This window comes from Pinus tabuliformis, chromosome 3_2, assembly GCF_031772625.1.
Source record: "Pinus tabuliformis cultivar Carrire ecotype Pingquan chromosome 3_2, CPIR1, whole genome shotgun sequence".
Taxonomy (NCBI): Eukaryota; Viridiplantae; Streptophyta; class Pinopsida; order Pinales; family Pinaceae; genus Pinus; species Pinus tabuliformis.
Window position 1 is genome coordinate 468,790,751 of NC_142302.1, and position 19,511 is coordinate 468,810,261.

Sequence of the window (19,511 nt, forward strand, 5' to 3'; positions counted from 1 at the left end):
CACTACTAGGCCTCCTACTAGTTCCTCCAACAGTTGGAACTAATTTAACTGACATTAACTCAGTTTAACTGAATTAAATTAATACAACTCAAAATAAACTCAACCTAGGCTCCTAAAATTTAGGAACCACTCTACATGACTCAAGTTAGGACCTCAACTCGAATTAATTCAGCCAACTTTGGCCAATACTTAGCCAATTTTGTTGCCTACCAATCTCATATTTCCTTGCACTTTTTCTCAAGGAATTAGCCCCCTATTAATTAGGGAAATCCCCATCGTGAATTGTGCAATTTCTATAGGCCCTTCTCTGACTGCATGCACCACCTGTACAACTCAAAAGATTATACAATTGATAGTACACTTCCCTTGAACTCCAATCTCAACTAGGTAACCTGAATTTCATGCATGCATGAGTTAATTATGGTTGACTTATCAGTTGATTGGTTGAACACATGAAGTTGCACCTCACTGCTAGACCTCCTACTAGTTCCTCCAATAGTTGGAACTAATTTAACTGACATTAACTCAGTTTAACTTAATTAAATTATTACAACTCAAATTAGACTCAACCTAGGCTCCTAAAATTTAAGAACCACTCTACATAACTCAAGTTAGGCCCTCAACTCGAATTAACTGAGCTAACTAAGTGAAATTAACTTAGTTAACTCCTTATTGTTGTCTTGTGATGTGGAATTACAATTTTCTCCTAATTTAATTCAAGGGAAAATTAAATCAGGATTTTCTTATTGCCATTTTCAATGCTCACCCTCAATAAGAAAGGGATTATCTGCTGCCCTTATCCTACCTCTGTGGAACTCGAATTTGCATTTGACAATGCCTTTGTCAAAATATCTACATCTTGTCCCTTTGTAGGAATGTACTCTAACAACATGATTTTACTTTGCACACAATCTCGTAGATGGTGATACCGATGTTAATATGCTTGGATAGATCATGAAAAATTGGATTCTTAGAGAGTTTGATACAACTCTGGTTGTCATAGTAAATCAATGTAGGATCCATCATTTGACTAAATAACCCAACAAGAATCTTCCTCATCCAAATAGCTTCAAAAGTTGCTTGAATAGCATCCATGTACTTTGTTTTTGCTAAACTGAGTGCAACTAATCTCTGCTTCCTGTTGTACCAAGAAACTATGGTTGACGGAATATTGAAGATGCCTCTTGATGTGCTCTTCCTCTCTGATGGACTACTTGCTCAATCTACATCTGTGAAGCCTTACATCTTCACTCCCTTTGTCCACATGTACCAAAGACCAAACTAAGTGGTGCCTCTGAGGTATCTTAACACATGTTTGGCTTCCTTCCAATACAGTTTGGTTGGCTTAACCATTGCTTGACTAAGATGGTTAATTGCATAACACATGTTTGGTAGTGTGTTCACCAAATACATAAGTGAACCCACAAGATGCTTGTAAATAGTAGCATCCACTACTTCACCTGAAGTAGCATCGTCCTTCCTCCAATTCCCTACTAGAGGAGTCTCCATGGGTTTGTTGCTCTCCATGTGGAGCTTATTCATCATCTCATTAGCATACTTTCCCTGAGATATAAACAGTTCCCCATCTCCTTGCTATACTTCCATACTGAGGAAATAATGCATGAGCCCTAGGTCCTTCATCTCGAATTCTCTTACAAGATCCTCTTTGCAATATTTGACCATCTTCTCATCACCTATTAGAATTAAATCATCAACATATAATACTATAATCAATTATTTACCTTCAACCACAATATGGTAAAGGTTTGCATCTGCTTCAGTTTTCGTGAAGCCCAACCTGGTGAAATATTTGTCGATCCCGGTGTACCAAGCACAGGGTGCTTGTTTCAATCCATACATTGCTTGTTTGAGTCTGCACACATGTGACTCTCTATCAAAGGTCTCAAATCCTTCTAGATGCTCAATGTACACCTCTTCCTCAATCACTCCATTGAGGAATGTTGTCTTAAAATCCATCTGATGTATCTTACATCCCATCTGCATTGCAAGAGCTAGAATTGATTATGATAGAAGAGTACCTTGCTACTAGAGTAAAGGTATCTTCGTAATCAATTCCCTCCACCTGAGAAAACCCCTTGGCCACAAACTTGGCCTTGTGTTTCTCGATGCTTTCATCAGCTGCTTGTTTCACCTTGTAGATCCACCTCGAACCTACCATTGACTTGTTCTTTGGTCTTGGGACAACTTCCCAAACATTTTTTTGACTATGAAATCATATTCCTCTACCATGACATCAACCCATCATTGGCTTCTACACCGCTTCCTCGAATGAGGATGGTTCTGCCTCAACTAGCTCACTCATCAGAGCCATATACCCAGTGTACCAATATGGTGACCTCCTTTGTCTGCGTTGTGATGTGGGTGTTCCCACATTCTCTCTAGCATCATGCAATAATCTGTCAGCTTCCCTGGTGCACTTAGGCTTCCATCTCTGGATGTCTCTGCATGAGTGGATGCTTCCACTCTCTGCTCCTTTGCTTGTGGTTGCTATGCATCATCATGAGGTTCTTCCTTTGGATCCAAAATCTCCTCATCTGCATGCAACTGAATCTCCCCTCAAGGGAACATCTCATGGCATTCTCTTCATCAAACTTCACATCCTACGAACAATTGTCATCTTCTGAGATGACAGGTACACTCGATAATTATGATGTGTATCAGTGTACCCCACAAATATGCCTAACTCAATTATCGACTCTAGATTTTTCCTTGCATCCTTGGTAACATGACAGTAAATTGATGAACCAATGATCCTCAAGTGTGACACATTTGGTTTCTTCCATGAAAAAGCTTCTTCTTATGTATTCATCCCGAGAATCCAATGAGGACTCTTGTTCTGCACATATACAATTGTGTTACGTGCTTCATCCCACAAGTGCAATGATAGGCCCTGATCATGCAACATCGCTCGTGCATCTCCCACAATAATTATGTTCTTCTTCTTAGCCACCCCATTTTGTCGTGGGTTATGGGGTGTTATTAACTCCTGTCAAATGCCTTCTTATGCACAGAATTTCTTGAACTCATTCGATACATATTCACCACCGTTATCACTCTTGAGAGCCTTCACTCTCATGTTAATGTCTTTCTCAATAAGTGCTTTAAATTCACAAAAATTGGATAATGTCTGGTCTTTCTTCTACATGAAGAAAATCTAGCACTTATGTGAGAAATCATCTACAAATATCACATAATACCTATGCTTGGTCGTACAGGTTGTCAAGAAAGGTCCACACACATCTGAGTGAACTCTTTCAAGGAATTCTTACGCTTTGTTGCCCTTATCATGAAAGGTGGATTTGGTGTACTTCCCTAGTGTACACCCTTTTCATATATCTCGTTGCTCTAGTGCGCCCTTGGGAAGTCCTGTAGAAATCTGCTACATGATCTTCAAATCTCCATGGTGCAAATGGCCAAGTCTCTTATGCCATAATTCATCGATGTCTCAGATCTACACCATCTCTGCTTTCGTGCTCAAGTCAACGGAGTCTTTTACATCCAATTTGTATAGGTTCTTCACCTGAACCCCGATCTGTGTCACTTGTCCCGTGGTGATATGTCTAAGGAAAGCATTTTGTTTTCTAAATATCACATTGCAGCCACAGTATTCCAACATAGAAACTGAAACTAAATTCTTCTTCAGACCCAGAACATACATGACATATTTTAATGTGAGAGGAGAACCAAACTCCCTTTGAAAAGTAACTGTATTGATACCGGTTGCGTTATACCTTCCATCATATCACATCTCAATGTGCATCTAGAGGTCCTTCTCCTCCAAGTCACTGAACAGTTCTTTGTTGCTCGTCATATGGAATGAGGCTCCACTATCTAGATACCTTACACTACCCATCACTGATGTCACCATGCATGCAATGAGTGTGAAATCCAAATCGAATTGTGAAGCTAGAGCTTCACCTACCTCTCCTCCTTAGGGCTTCTTGTCGGCCTTCTTGTGTGGATGCCTCATGGCATAGTGTCCCAGCTCATGACAGTGAAAACATTTAATCTTCGACAAGTCTTTCTTCATGCCTGCCTGACCAGAATCTCCTTTGGATTGATATTTCTTCCCTTTCCCTTTCTTTTCCTTTCCAACCAAGCCATAGTTCTCTTCATCATCATGCTTGGATGAGATTTCATCTCTGGTGTTCTGCCTTATCTCTTCTTGTACCAAGTCAAACCACAACCGCTCCCAATTTTATAGCTTCTCCCTCCCATTTACCGAATCCTGGTAGTTGTGCCAACTCTTAGGAATGCCTAGAAGTGATAGGCTTACCAGATCATCTTCAACAACTTTAATACCAACACTCCCAAGTTCATCCCGATATTGGGTGAACCTACTCAGGTATTGTGGTATTGTGTCACCCTTCTCCATCTTGATCTTCCAAAACTTTTCCTTCAGTGCCAGCTTCCTGTGGTCAATGTTGTTCTGAAATAAGTCTATCAAGTCTTTCCACATTGCATATGGGGTATCCTTCCCATGGAGATTCGATACAATATGATCTTGAACTCCTTCTAGTATGATCCTCCTCGCTTTTGCCACACATTTCTTCCACTCTGCCAAATATTGAGCATTAGTTGTTAGAGGCTTAGGAATATCATGTCTATGTATTCCTTTAGCCTGTTATCTTCCAACATTGCCTCCATCCTGTCCTTCTGAGAAATATAATTCGAATTACCCTCAAGGGCATACTCGAGTCTCATTCCATAGAACAACATCCTCCTTGCTCTGAAGAATGATCCTGCAAATCCAATTTACCTACAAAGACAAACTCAAATTATTCTCTTCTATTGTGATTCCTGCTCTGATACCATGTATGAATTCCTTGTAGATTCAAACTGCTTAAGTAATTTTCTAAACCAAAAGACTTGAATCTACTCTACTCATTAGAAAAAACAATTAATCGATCGAGAAATCACAAAACATGAGACAAGATTCAATCGCATATACTCATAGATTTATCTAAGGGGAAAGCTTTCTACTCAAAACCCCTTCCTATTTGTATATTGCATTAGATCATAAAAATAGAGAAGAAAATACAATACTTATTCAACCTGAACAATCTATGCACAAGTACAATCTATCTCACAAGGTCACTCTGTCCAATACTTAGTCAATTTTGCTACCTACCAAGCTCGTATTTCATTGTGTTGTTTCTCAAGTAATTAGCCCCCTATTAATTATGAAATCCCCATCCTAAATTGCGCAATCTCTATAGGCCCTTCTCTAAATGCATGCATCACCTGTACAACTCAGAAAATTATACAACTGATAGTACACTTCCCTTGAACTCCAATCTCAATTGGATAACTCGAATTGCATGCATGCATGAGTTAATTATGGTTGATTTATCAGTTAACTGGTTGAACACATGAAGTTGCACCCCACTGCTAGACCTCCTACTAGTTCCTCCAACAGTTGGAATTAGTTTAACTGACATTAACTTAGTTTAACTTAATTAAATTATTACAACTCAAATTAAACTCAACCTAGGCTCCTAAAATTTAGGAACCACTCTACATGACTTAAGTTAGGCCCTCAACTCGAATTAACTGAGCCAACTAAGTGAAATTAACTTAGTTAACTCATTCTTGTTATCTTGTGATGTGGAATTACAATTTTCTCCTAATTTAATTCAAGGGAAAATTAAATCAGGATTTTCTTATTGCCATTTTCAACAAACTTTGCCCAGACAAGCATTGTTCCAGCACATAAACAATTTTGATAACCCAACTTTGGAAACCTCTATCTTGAGTTTAACTTATCCAAATGAGACCCAATATGGCTCGTTGGAAAGCTAGAATTATGGAGAACAATCTGGTAGCATCAAACCAACTAGATTTGGTCATTAACAATGCCTAAAATTCAGTAGAAGATGAAGCTACGAAATTGTAGCAAAAATTAATTTGGGAAAATTGTTTTGAAACATGTATGACGACAACCCTATTGAGTCATAGAATTATTGGAAATGATCAACAGAAAGCATGATTTTATTTTAATTTATTTATTTATTTTGATTTTAATTTGAAAGTTTGTTTTCCCAGATTTTGGATTTTTGGATTTTGATGTGCAAATTAATTTATTTTATTTCATTTTTATTGGTATTGGCAGGAGAGTTGTTGCAAAGAGATCAATCCCAAAGGATTTGGAGCAATAAAATGAGACCAACAAGGAAGAAAATGGAGGTTTTGTAGTTCCAATCAAGGATTTAAAAAACTACCTTCAACAACTCTCTATTTCTAAATTATGTTTGTAAATTATAAATTGAAATTTGAAGAATGAGGATAGGGTTCCTCTTCTTTGCAACTTGGAAGCTCTATGCACTTTTTAATGAGAATTTGAGTTGTAGATAGGGAGAAAAACTCAGATCTGGGTTATTGGGGGATTTCTTTTCGAAGCATAGACTTTGTACTTTTCAAAATATAGACTTTCTATTGAAGGTTGAGCTTGCAATTTTGCAGTTGTTTCCCTTTAGTGGCAAAGCTTATGATTTGGGAAAGATTGTTGGAGATCAAATCAAGGAACAGAGAAAAGAGACCAGGTTTCATCAATTTGTATTTAAATACTTTTATTTAAAATGAAAATTTCATCTTTTGATGGCATATCTATGTAAAAAAATTCATATTGTGCACTCTTGTTTGATATGAAGACGCTTGTCTTTTGGATTAGCTATCTAATTCATTAGTATCATGGATTTTCTATTAATTTTTACTTTTCTCATGTGCTTAAATCATATTTTTGAGTAACTATTTACTCATAAATATGTCATTTAAATTGATTTAATTGTCATCAGAATTGAGTGAACTATTTCCTAGTTTTTATGGTTAATCATTCATTGTTTTAAATCTCCAAACAAAGCATGTCATGCACTCACAATATCAGTTGTTAAATTTTTTTCAGTAGTATAATATTCATCACAAAAGGGGCATGTTAAATCCCCATTCATTTAATTACCTTGCTCTTGGTTGGGATTAGATCTACATCTTCCTAATCGAGATAGATTTATTTTTTTGTCACTTGCATCTTAGAGTAGATTTGCATTTAGATTTAATCATGGAATTTTAGAAGTCCCCTTACACAAGGGGAAAACTATAGTGTGGCTTGGTTGAGCCCTCAATTCAACTTGAGGACTACTTTCTTGCAAGCATGCAGCAAGAATGTAAGTTTGATTTCTCTTTTTTTGTTGATTATTAATTAGAAACACCACAAGTCAATAGGGAGAGAGGGGGTAACTAGACCCATTAGAACCAGTCGAAGCCGACATTTAAATAGATAAGGGTTTGATTTGGTAATCTGATTGGATGGCCTTCCCAAATGTTGATGAGGTCATTTTTGGCCATCAACATTTTTGGCGCTAGAAGGAGGGCCAATAAATTGTTTCTTTAAAGATTTTTTATCCTAAAAGTTTTATCTCATTACAATGGCTCCTTCAAAATTACCTATTTGGAGTTGTTTTACCGAACCTCCACTAGCCATCACTCCAATAAAGGCAGTAAGGCTCTTTTCAAAAATAAAATTCAATGGTAAGACTTATGCTTTTGATCATCTCCTTCAATTTATTTTAGATTGCAATAATTTTGATATTGACGAAGATGTCATTTGTAGGACCTTCACTCTTACTTTGACAAGTAAAGTTGAGGAATGGTGTCGATCATTACCAGTTACCTTTGTATATAGTTGGGATGAATTTTCAAAAAAATTCCTTCACGTTTTTTAGGAATATCATTGCAAAAAGGTTTGTGATTAGTTAGAAACATTGCATAGATTGGAAGGTGAGTCCTTCGACGATTTTCTAATTAGATTTAAACTTATTTGTTTACAATTTCATTCCAAAATTTTACCTCCTGTATATCAGTTGGTAGGATGGTTCAAACATTTAGTGCCTCTTCCCTATAATTATAACAATTGTAAGGAATCAAAAGATATGATTGTTGAGGAGTCAATGACTCAAAATAACAATGCAGATTTGCTACAAATTGAAATTGCAAATGCTGCCAAAAAATAATTTAAGAAGAAAATAAATCTTGTTGAAATAAGTAATATTGGTATGAAAAGTTCTACAATCAATAAGTTAGCTGCTCAGAATCAAAGTAATGTTGTTGATATAAGTTATGATAGCTATGCTAAAGAAGAAAATAAGCAAGAAGTAAATGCCACTCAAACAAATAACAAGAATCTTGAAAATACTTTTATCAATCAATCAGCTGATATTTTTGCTAAAGAAGAAGATGAAAATTCAACTAAAAACAATCAATAAGCAATAAGTACAACTAGCTATCAGCATCAAGCAAATCAACAAGCAAAAATATAAATTAAAATTTTCAATGAAGAATTCTTTGCTGAAATTAATATTCCATCACAAGGGCAGGTGAGCATTAATTCTCAAGCAAATTTGGAGCAATATGAAATGCAACTTCTGCAAATTGAAGAAGAATCTTCTGATAGAGAAAAGTTTAGGTACATATCTTTAACTTCTTATTTATTCCTCTATCCTGATTTTTTTAGGAACAATAATTCAATTTTTAATCAATCAGCAGTCCCTATGGACACCAATCTAACTTTAGAAAATAAAGGACTTGTCAAAATTTTAATTAGTGATGAATTATTGATCAATTCTGATTGGGATAGAGAGGGTATAATTACCCCTAATTTTAACAGTCCTAAAATTCTCTTAATTATTCATTTCACTTTTTGCCTGATTCTGATTTGTTTTATGGAGAAAAGGAGAACACTAGTGAAGTCAATTATGATGATGATTTGAATATCAAGAATTTTAAATCTCTTCGCCCTTCAGAATTAGTTTGGTTAGATTCTTATTCTTCAAGTCCATTCATATTTGGATACGGGGAAAACATAAATTTAGAAAATGTTTCAACAAGTTCTCATTTTAAAACCTCCAAACATTGTGTTGATTTCATTATTCAAGAATCCACTCTTATTTATGAATTTTACGATGATGAAGTTCATTGTTCTAATCATAAGCCTGGAAATTTTCCATTTCCATGAGTGGATGCTAATAATAATTTTAATCTCATTATTTAGATTAACACTTGTGGACAACATTTTTTTGTAAACAAATCTTAGCTATGTTGTACTATTATTTGTAACATTAATATAAATTATAATTTGGTTTTTCTTCATTTTCCTTGATTTGAGTTTATTTTTCTTTCAAATTTTATTTTTGAATTTATGAATACATTATGTTAGCACTTTGAGCATTTGGGCACTCAATACTCATCAAATGCATTAATGGGCATATATGAAAACCAATTCCATGACTTTAAGCATGAGCATCAACAACTCCTTATTCTGCAATTTTATTTGATGTTTGTGTCTGGCCAATTCATGTCTTGTTTTCAAAATAATTCTTCACAACTTTTAACATTTGGGAGTGCATTAGAATTTGGCCAACAATCTAATTCATTCAAAAATCTTCTAAGTTATTTATTTAACTTCCATTCACACTTAATTGATCCATTTCAGAAGTATTTGGAAATATTAGTTGCACAAAATATTTTTGATGTTTTCGCTTTTGTACATAATACTAATAGTTTTCAGTAGGCTACAACATTTAAAGATATATCATCCAAGTCTAGCCTGATATTTCCTCTTTCTTTGAACTTCTTCCAATCATTAATAGAAATACATCCTGATTTTCATGATCCCGTAGGCATATGTTTGGAAGAATTTCAAGGTAAGAATTTTATGAATAAATTTATTTTGTTGAACTTGTTAGATGTTCATAGTAGGCTGATTTTTTCTTTTGATAATCTAGCTGCAATTTTATTTATGCTTCTAATTTTGGATATTTTTATATGTGAAAAATAAAACTAAGAGAAAAGTTACATTGGAAGTATGATTTCACCTAGTTTTAGTCTTCTCTTTAGATTAGGATTAGGAATAAATTAGTTTAAATTTAGATTGCTTTTATGTTTATATTTCTTTCAATAATTGTAGATTTTCAATAAGTTGGTAATGATCTCAAGTCTTTCTCTTGGTGTTCCTTTCATTTCCTGACAAAGAGTGGCTTAGAGCATATAAATCATCTAATATATTCATATCATACACACTTGTGATGTGCTAGATTATCTTCTTCGCAAAGCTTCATCACATTGTTGAAATTGTTATTTGCAAAGAAAATCATGAATGGTGAAGTTCCAAAGAATCACTACAACTAGGTGCTTTTGACTCACAAGAATTTCTAACGATGTATTTTACTACTCTTGTCACTCAACATAAAAGTGGATGCAAATTAATATCTCATTACTTAGCATCTAACTTAGATTGAATAAATAGATGATTTTGAACATATGCAAATTCTGATGAAAATGCATGGGAGAATGTCAAGATTTATGAGGTAAACTTGCAATCAGATTCTTCCAAGTATGCATATACATGTTCATATTCATCTGTTGTTAGCTTTGTTTTCCTTTCATAGATTTTATTTCTCATTTTTACTTCTTTTTGCATATCTTCATTTGATTGATTTAAAGAATTGAGTAAATTAGCTTTGGCATAAAGTGAGCAGATAGCCCTTCCAAATTCACAAATATGTTCAGGGAAGTATTTATTTTCTCATCATAATTTCCATTTTTTTGCTTTGAATAGGTGTTTTTCTTTATATTTCCTTTTATTTCCATATGTGTGATATGATTCATGATCATTTTCCATTGCTTATTGATGCAGCTGAAATAAAACACTTGGCTCCTTCTTGTTTATATTTGTCATGGGCTTGTAGCTTCTCACATTTTAATGGAAAATTAAAGAAAGGTCCTGAAAGCAAAATAAAATCACACATAATTCCATGGGAATTGAAAAATTACTCTTGTCCATTGTCATGCTCTTGTGTTCTATAAAGTCCCCATTAGTTAAGGTTGTGCTAAACCTTGTTTTCATCCTGTGTCTTCTCTCTTAGTTGAGCACATTTTTAACAAATCTCGGCATGACTAAGTACTTGCAAGATTATTTGTTCTACATGGTGTGTGCACGTGGGACTTTATTGTTGTGCCTTCACTGGGCATTCATACTTTGTTTTCCATTTGAGCTCGGAACCACCTCAAATTCGGTTATCTTTGGAGCATTTCTTCCAGGATGATATGTATAGATGATCCCTTCACCTTCACTCCATTCTTGTGCATATTTCTCATTAACTCGGAACCTTGGAATTCCATAACCTCTTAAAATCTAATTCTGAAATTTTCCAAGCATGTGAGCTCTAGGCTCCACATCATCACAAGTTTTGATTTGCACACACAAAATTTTTGGTCGTCACTCCTGCATGATGTTGCACTATCTCACAAGTAGTGGCCTCACTTCGCTTTAATAGCCCACAAACCCTTAAGCCCATAACCTTTCATAAATTCCAAATATTCATAGTATCTTCCGGGAATCTGAACTCAAGTTGCTCCTCTTTCCTCTCTACTAAGCCCACACTACTAATATCTATAACCTTATTTTAATTACATTCATGCTTTCCTATCTGGGATACTACATGTACGCTCACTCTTTTACTACTCAAAACCCTGGAAGCCTGGACCTTCTTAACTATAATTAGTTTAAATTATCGGGCATCAGACCTTTGTGATGACAGCATATCACCTTATGCATGCCTAAGGGATTATAGCTCCACTCATGTCCTTTTGTTCAGGTGCCCGTTAGCCCAAAAGATTTCTGAAATGATTTTATTAAAATATGTGCCCCAGAAACTGCTATGGGATAACAATAAATGGGTCCCTCCTTGTCTTATTAGTTAGCCTAGCCACCCAAACCCGGAAGTATTTCTAATTTACCATTGCGAACAAGTCGAGCATAGCTTCTTTGGGCTATTATAGTTGGATCCCTTCAGTAAAACCATGTTCTTAAAGCACCTAGGAACTTTCCTTTTAGCAATCTTATGTTTTTCCCAGGCTCCATTTATCCAGGCTATGTGGAATGATCAGGGAGTTCACCACTCTTTCAAATCAAAATGCGAAATTGTTATTACTGAGCAGCCATTATGTGAATGTGATAGATTGGTAAGCATGCTCAGAATATGCACAAGTAATTTGGATCATGGTCAATTTATATTTAATTGTCATTCATCTTGTGATATCACTTCATTTTAATGATCACGTAAAAATCAAGTCCTCTCTCTATATTTATATGAATCTTTACATTGGTTGGGACTGTGGATTTGATTCCATGGGTTTTTATGAATATATTGGGGATGGTATTAAATTAAAAGTAATAAGAAGAATAATTGTTGCTACAATTCATAACCAAGCGCAATTTCATTTTTATTTTTGATGGTTTGTTTCTTTTTAGTTCTTTGAACATGAGTCATTATTCTTATAGCTTAGCACTCGCTCTAGTTAGATTCAATAAGTGATGATTTTTGGGCAAATAAAAACTTCATAGAATGCAACTTCTTCATACTTCTTATCTTAATCAAAAGAAGAAGTTACCTTTTTGGAGAAATTTGACATCTTTTAGGTAAACCTTAGCGAAATTCTTCAAGGTAAGTCTCATATGCCTATTTTCATCTGTCTCCATTTTCTTTACACTTTTTGTTTCAGATTTGTTTTTATAATTTCTTGATATTAATCTCTATTTTTGTAGGTCTTTAAGGATTGCTTTGAAAAAATTTCTCCCCTGCTTGCTCAGATCCGGAATTCGTTCTCCTCACTTTGCTTATTTTCGAGCTTTGGAAAGTAATTATGATGTTGATCAAATTGCAAATAGCTAAATGAGGGAGTCTTTGAACCTCTAGTTTGTTTCACAAGCTTAATTTCTATTATAAAATCGTTATGATGTTTTCATGCAGGTTTACTGTCCAAAAAAATAAAAAATAAAATTAAAAAAGGGAGAAATTTCTTATTTGGCTTTACTTTTCATCATAACTACTATCTAGAATTACTTAGTTTTTGTTTGAATAGAAATATGATTATCTATAACTAATCAATCAAAATATCAACTTAAGAAAACATGTATTTTATTCTTTATATTTCTTTTTTTGTTGAGACATTTAAATAGCCTTGTTGAGGTTTCCTTCATTATGGCTTTGCTTTTATCTTTCCTTTATGGTTTGCATTTTTCTTTTCTATTGCAATGCTTTTTCTTGTGTGTTGATTTCACCTTTGCTTCGGATTGGTTCTAGTGATATTACCAAGCTTTATATGGAGATTTTTTCTCACCCAACATTGGTCAGAATACATGGGGAAATATTCACTCTCTCTATACAATGGGATTTTATTTACCCAAAAGTCATCCATACTCATTTTTCGATTTTCTTGTGTATTAACCATGATCATGGGTAACATTGAGTTATGATTCAAGTGGAATAAGATCATATTTATAAAGAAACGAGTTGTCTCCATCCTTTTCCTTTGAATCCCTCTCGTACCCCTCCACACTTTAAAATCCTCTACTTGGGTAGATGAAGAGAAAACTAATGGGGTCAACCTCAACTAGTATTGCATCTATTATCTTTAAATACAACACCTCTTGTATCACCCCGCTCTCTTCACCCAATTACAAAAATAAATTCTCTATTTTAAAGCTAATAAAAAGGGTGGCGCATAAGGGAGTTGAAAGCACATACATGTGGGAAGTACAAGTAAACATGGCGGGGCTATGTACACTCGCTGGAAGCGGAACCATGCTTGTATGGTATTGAGACACCATCGTCAAGGTTATGGACGCTCGTTGGTAGCGAAGCAATGTCAGGAAAGAGAGGTAATATATACTTGATAGATGTATGCTAATCTTAAACCATTTTCTGTCCAATAGTAGAGTGAATTAAAAGATAATAATATTCCCTATATTCATATTCAATGTCTTGGGAATGGAACATTCAAATACTTTCATCTTTTAGAGTTTATTCTACATTGTTTCTGTCTACATGGGACCTTTTGAAGACTCATATTGTGTACATGAAAGTTTTGGAAAGCTAACTTTTCGATTTTTTAGTAAATTTTGGTCCTATTATTTTTTAACCAGAGATAATTACTTCTTCCTCGTGTTTCGCCATTGTTGTGGCCACAACCTCCCCCATAATTTTTTTGAAAAAATTATGGGGGCCCTACATATAAATTTTGGTCATACCACCTTTTTATGCTTTGATTTTTGAATTTTTGCGGGATTTTATTTTTCTCGATTTTTTTTGTTTTGACTGCTTCATTGTGTGTGTTTCATTGTCAACTTTTCATTGACTCTAATTTTGTTGAGTTTAAACTTTTAGTTTGCAAATGACCCTTATTCAAAGTTTCAATTATTTTCACCTTAAAAGCAAAAAAATGTCAAAATATATATTACTTTATTTTTATAAATTTAATTAACTTTAAATATATAAATGAAACTATTTAATTAATTTTAATTTGTAAATATTATTATTTTGTTGATTTATTTAACTAATCGAAATTAATTAACTTAATTTTAATTAATTAATTATAATTTATTTTAATAACTTTACAAAACCACCACACAGCTGAGATTGTACATATATTAACCATTTTACAAAACCACATTGTAAATTATATACTTTAAATAAAAATATATAATAAAAGAACCAGAACTTAAGAGGAAAATATAATTCCTTTCTAAAATACTAGAGCCTATAAGACTTGGGGCATCATTAATAAAGGAAAAGTCCCTCTCCTCGCTATTCTATGCCTGGCTCCTCTCTCTTTTACCTTCCGGGCTTCCCTCCTTTCTGGGCTCTCCGCTTCTCCTCTCCTCATTTCCTCACTCTTCCCTTACCTCCATCCTTATTCCTCCGGGCTCCCCTCCTTTCTAAAATGTTTTTTAAATTGTTTATTTTAATTTTTAATATTAATTTGTTATTTTATAAAATCTAATTAATTTTTAATTTAATTAATTTGTAATTTTAATTTTATCTCTAAATATTAATAATTTTATTTAATTAATATTTAATGTAAATTATTTTGTTGTTAAAATAGTTTATAATTAGAATTTTATTAATTAATTAAAAAGCTCAAATATTTTTTAGGTAGTCATTGTTTTGGCACATAAAGACTTTTGATAATTTAATTTTGGAAAATTCTATTTAGAGTTTAATTTGGTCAAATGAGTCTTTAGATGGCTTGTTGGAAAGCTAGAATCATGGATAACAATCTAGCAACATCAAATGAACTAAATTTTGTCATTAACTATGCCTAAAATTTAGTAGAACCCATTAGAACTAGTTGGAGTCATCATTTAAACAGATAAGGGTTTGATTTGGGACTCTAATCGGATGGTCTTCCCAAATGTTGATGAGGTTAGTTTGGGCCATCAACAAATCTAGAAAGTTCTGGAATCTCCAAGAGAACAATTCGGCCCTGGGATCCTCACGTCAGCCCAAAGAAGGGAATTCAACCCCTTGAGAAGTCTATATAAAGAGCAATTCGACTTCATTTGGAGACACACTCACTCACAAGTTTGATCTGCAATAAATATTTTGATCTATAGCTGAGTAGCTACAAGAAGGAGAGGTCACGAAGAAGGAAGAAGGATGAAATTTCTTGGTTTTTGGGCTCTTTCTCTCTCACACATGTGAATTTCTAGGGTTTACGAGATGCAAGAAGAGGTCAAAGTTGCAGAGCCAATTTGAAGTAGGACGTAGTACAAAAAATTGTAGTTGGGAAGAAGGAAATTATGTCTAAACCTCGTTGACCTTAGGAAGAGTTTTCTTACTCTTGGAAGGTCCCTAAAAGAGGTCGTCTTCAGGATCTAGAAGGTTGAAGTTGCAGGTCGAATTTGTAGGTCGAGTAGCAGTGTTGTAGCTTGGAGATCGAAGTTGTAGCGTGTAGCAGTTTGGTGCAGATACAAGAAGGACTTGAGGAAGGGTTGACTTGGTACTGGAGAAAGACTTAGTCTAGGGATTGGGTCTTTGTATCCCATTTTGAAGAAGATTCTAATTTCTAGGTTTTCCCCTTGGAGGGGTTTCACCCTGGTAGAGAGCCTACATCTATGTCCTCTTTTATTTTTATTGCTTCTTAATATTGTTTGATGAAAATATATAACTAAAGGAACATAAAGAAGATAACTAAGATTCATTAAGAAAGTATCAAGGTAAAAAAAAAAATTTAATAAGTTGTCACTTTATCATTTTCTAACATGGTACTAGAGCTAAGGTGAGAAAGGAAAATAGTTGGAAGGACACTAGAAAGAATTATTGATCAAGGGTTAGGAAGCTTTCAAGTCCTAAAAGAAGAATATTGTCTCTTGAAGGGATCTAGTTAAAGGCTTATTGGTAGAAGACCCTTTTAATCTATGGTTTCTACATTGAATAAGACCAAAATTACATCCATCTCGCAAGGAGGGTATTAATCTCAAAAAAAATTAATTCTATTTGCAAGGAATCAATCTTGGAAGTTGGTGGTGGAGGAATCCTAGGCAACATCTTTCAACGGCATCATCAAGAACTCTCCAAAGATCTTGAAGACATTAAGAAAGTTGGAGATATTATTCAAGTAAGTATCACATTATCTCATAATGGTTGAATCTTCAAGTCATGTAGGTTCTTTCTGCAAGGAGAGCAATAATCTCATTGGGGATTCAAACTATCTAGCATGGAAGAAAAGGATTTACTTGATACTCACAGAGAAAGATGTAATGGGATATGTTACCAGAGAAATTGTTGAATCTGAGAAAGACAAGACACAAGAATTAGTAAGGTATAAGAAAGGGGAAATAAGAGCTCAAAGGATAATAGATGAATCAATCAAGGATTCTCTTGTTCCATTTGTGGCAAACCTAAAGACTTTCAAGGCAATGCATGACAAGCTAGTGAACTTTTACTTTGTAACTACAACAGGTCAAAAGATGTCAATACAGAAATGTTGAAAATGCAACAAGAAAATCTTCGTTTAACTTTGCCTTCGTCAAACTAGAGAAAATTAATTTCTATTTCAACAGAAATCTTGGAGGTAGTTAACTAAGGTGACATGGAACTTGTCACCTCAGTTAACTTAGTTAATTTGATTTGGGGAAACTTGAGTTCATTTTAGTATGATTTATTGATAATTTGTAGCAATCTATTTCAGTTAAATTGAGTTATGGTCAGTTAAACTAGTTCTAACTGTTAGAAGAACTAGTGGAGGTCAAGTTGTGGAAATGGAACTTCAACCACATTCAGTGATCAACCAGTTAACTAATCAATCAACCCAAAATAACTTATGCATGCAGAGAATTTGAGTTACCCAGTTGAGATGGAGATTCCAAGGCAGCGTACTATCAATTGTAGGTTATTCCCATGTGTACAGGTGGTGCATGCAATCAAAGAAAGGACCTAGAGGAATTGCGCAATATAATTGAGGGAAATTCCTAAATAATAGGGTCTAATTTCCTCAAGGAACAACACAAGGAAATAAGAGCTTGTAGGGCTTGAAAATTGGCTAAGTGTTGGCAACATTCAGTCGATCAGGCAGATAGATAGACTATACACTTGCAGTTTGTGCTCAGGCTTGAGAAAGCATATGTATTCATCTCTATTCTTTGATTAATGCAATACAGATAGGAAGGGGTTTTGAGCAGTTTCTTTCCCCTAGATAAACATTTGTGCATGTGTGATAATTCTTCTTGCATGTTTATGATTTGTGTTCTCGATCATGAATTGAATTCCGCATAATAGTAGAGTATATTTGAGTCTTGTGTTTTAGTTAATTTCATGAGAAGTTTAAGATCTACACAATAATTTATACATGGTATCCGAGCAGGATTCACAATAGGGTAACAATTTAAAAGTTGTTATTGCAGGGGGATTGTATTTGCAGTATTAATTCTTCGGAGCTAGAAGGGTGCCTTTCTACGAACTAAGACTCGAGTATGCCCTTGAGGGAAGCTCGAATTATGTTGCTTAGAAGGACCGCATGTAGGTAGTGCTGAAAGATAATGGATTGAAGGAATTTATTGATAATGACATCATGAAGCCAACAACAGTTGAAACTCAAGATCTAGCAAAATGGAAGAAGTGTGTAGCCAAGGAAAGGAGAATCATATTGGAGGGAGTACGAGACCACATTGTCTCAAATCTCCACCGGAAAGAGATTCATATGCAATGTGGAAAGCACTAATAGAGATTTATTCCAGAATAGTAGTGGCCACAGGAAGTTGGCACTCAAGGATAAACTTTGAAATATCAAGATGCAGAAGAATGAGACTATTTCGTAGTACCTGAGCAAGTTCACACAATGTCTTGATGAACTTGACCAAGGTTGTGTTACTGCTACAAAATATGATTTGGTAATCCTAGCCCTTCTAGGCCTTCCTAAGAGCTGGCACAGCCACCAAGATTCAGTGAATGGGAGGGAGAAACTATCAAATTGGGAATGCCTATGGTCTGATTTGGTACAAGAGGAAATAAGGCGGAATGCCAGAGATGGGAATTCATCCAAGGGCGAGGATGAAGAAAAGTGTGCCTTGGTTGGAAAGGAAAAGAAGGGAAAAGGGAATAAATCCCAATCCAAACCAGAATCTAGTCAAAGGCGCAAGAAGAAAAACTTGTCCAGAATCAAGTGCTTTCACTGTCATGAATTCGAGCACTATGCCATGAAGTTTCCACACAAGAATATAAGCAAGAAGACCTTAGGAGGAGCAGTAGGTGAAGCTCTGGCATCACAGTTCAAGCTTGACTTTACTCTCATTGCATGCATGGCCAGCACAGTGATGGGGAGTGTCTGGTACTTTGACTCAGGTGCCTCGTTCCATATGATGGGGAATAGATATTTTTTTAGTGATTTGGAGGAGAAAGTTCTCTAGATTCACATTGAGAAGGGAGATGATGGAAGGTACAACGTGTTGGGTCCCTATAATACCAGTGATTACCCCATTACTATTGTAGTTATACCCCTTATTAATATTGTTGTGCCCCTATTGCCCCCATATTGTTATTACTGTGCCCCATAGAATCCCTCTATTGTTATTTTTGTGGCTTTATATTATTATTGTTAGGTCGGCTGGATTATATTATGACTCCTTAGACTCCTATATATAGAAAGGAGGTTTTTCATTTGAATCATCCAAGAATTGTTCATTTATGTAATGTAAAGGAGGTTGCCCCCTCAAAGAGGCTGAATTCTAAGGCGTTGATCTATCTTTTCTATCTTTTCTTGAGCTGGTTTCATAACATTTGGTATCAGAGCTTTGGATTCTAGGGTTTCGCTGCTCCAAACAGGTCATCGTGGCATTTTCGCTATAACTTTTTTTTCTGTGACGTTTCAGAAGTTGCAAACAAAACCCATTTGAGAAGAAATCGCGTTGAACCTCGGGTCCAAATTTTAGAGCTTTTTGCGCTATATTTGCGGAGATATGATCTGAGGAAGTTGGTCTTTTTGCAGACTCCTGAATTGTATTCCAAAAGGTGACCTAGGGAAAATCGTCATAACTTTCTCTCTGGGGATCGGATTGCAATTTCGTAAGAAGGTATAGAAAGAGGACGGACTTTAGTTTCTTGTATGCATTTTTCAGATCCAAAGGTCGAAACAGTGACTCGTGGCATGTTGTACAAGCT